Consider the following 1789-nt stretch of genomic DNA (forward strand, 5'->3'; position numbering starts at 1 on the left):
GGCATTTTTCCCGTCTCTCTTGCATTTAAAGTGCTAGTTATTTGCCCTACTTGGGTTTCTAGCTTAGCAATGGATTGAGAATGAGAATGAAGTAATTGTGTGTTTGCCTCTAAAGTGCTCAAAGCTGTTAAAACTTTCTCTTCAAAAGCGGGACTTCTAACATTTCCTTGGGAATATAATGGTTGATTAGGAAAATGAGAATTAGAAAATTGGTTTCCTTGTGGTTGGTATGACGATCTAAAACCTTGGGAACCTTGGCCTTGTAGTGGAGGTGGAATGTCTTTCCCTTGAAAACCACCTTGGGAAGGGTTTAAGCCCTCCCCTTGGCTTTTTCAAGAGAAATTCGGGTGATTCCTCCAACTAGGATTGTAATGATTGCCATAAAGATTGTTCCCTTGATTAGTAAAAATAGCATTTGGTTGTTCATGATGCTCACTTTGCACATGTCCATGGGGACAATTGGAAGTAGAATGTAAAACACTTGAATAAGTCATACATGTCTTATTAGATGCATGATGAGAATGGTTAGGGAAGGAAGATACTTGATTTGCCGAGTTTTGCCAACATTCTTCCTACCACTAGAATTTCTACCATTCTTCGAAGATAAAGTACAATGCAAAGAATTTTCAGTCATGCTCTCATAAAGACGCCACACGTCATCCTCATGCCTATCAATGTAAGAGCCACCCATGGAAGCATCAACCATGCCCTTGTAATTATCCAATAAGCTCTCAAAGTAATATTGAACTAATTGCCATTTGGGCATGTCATGATGTGGACACTTCCTAAGCAATTCATTAAAGTGTTCCCATGCCTCATGAAATGTTTCTCCATCCCCATGTGAAAATTCTTGAGTTGAAGTTCTCATGGCATTGGTCTTAGAAACCGAATAGTACTTCTTCAAGAACTCTTGTTGCATTTTCGCCTAAGAAGTTATTGAAAAAGGCCTAAGATTGTCAAACCAATATTTTGCCTTGTCTTTAAGGGTGAATGGAAAAAGTTTAAGCCTTAAGACCTCTTCCAGCATATCCATGTATTTTACAGTGGAACATACTTCAAGAAACTCATCCAAATGCTTGTAAGGTTCTTCACTTGGAAATCCATGATAGTTAGGAGGCATTTGAATGGTTTATGGCCTGATTTCATAGTGGTGTGCTCTAAATGGTGGCAATTGAATGCATATGGGTGCATTATATTCATTAGGCACATAGTGATCTCTTAAAGCAAGGGGAGGATTAGCAATTGGAGATGCAACATGGGCACCTTGGTTGCCTTGAATGATGGGAGGTGGTAGAGCAAAGATTGGCCTTGGCATTCCCAATGGAACTTGGCCTTGTTGTTGCGGTGGATGAACAAATGGCATTGGTATGCCTAATGGAACTTGCATGTTATCATGATGCACATTGGGATGGAGGATACCTTGTTGGTTTATGTGACTAAGGTCCTCCATATGGTCCTCATTGTGTCCTTCCATTGATGAAATTGATTGACTAGAACTACCTCTTCCCCTAGGGCTTCGAATAATCGACTCAAGATGATAATTTAAAGGGACAAGAGTAGGTCTCAATGATCTACGACCATGCATGCACAATGCAACACAACAAGCAATAACAACAAACACTTCACCTTCACAACAAATCAACAAACAACAAACTTCCTCCACATACAATGTTCTCATACTCCCATGCTTTAACAATATGTAAGAAAAGTAAATTACCTCCACGCGGGCTCACGATTTTTCTAAGAATTGAAATACAGGCCTCCACGCGGGCCGACAATTTAACTAAGG

General features: G+C 39.9%; 1 pseudogene; it reads left to right on the forward strand.

The window, feature by feature from the left end:
* Window positions 1-764: 764 nt before the first annotated feature.
* LOC132310842 (small nucleolar RNA R71) lies at window positions 765-863 on the forward strand (annotated as a pseudogene).
* The last annotated feature ends 926 nt before the right edge of the window (window positions 864-1789 follow it).

The sequence above is a fragment of the Cornus florida genome, unplaced genomic scaffold (assembly GCF_030987335.1).
Source record: "Cornus florida cultivar Cherokee Brave unplaced genomic scaffold, ASM3098733v1 CherokeeBrave_3.0.0_Hap2_Chr05, whole genome shotgun sequence".
NCBI lineage: Eukaryota > Viridiplantae > Streptophyta > Magnoliopsida > Cornales > Cornaceae > Cornus > Cornus florida.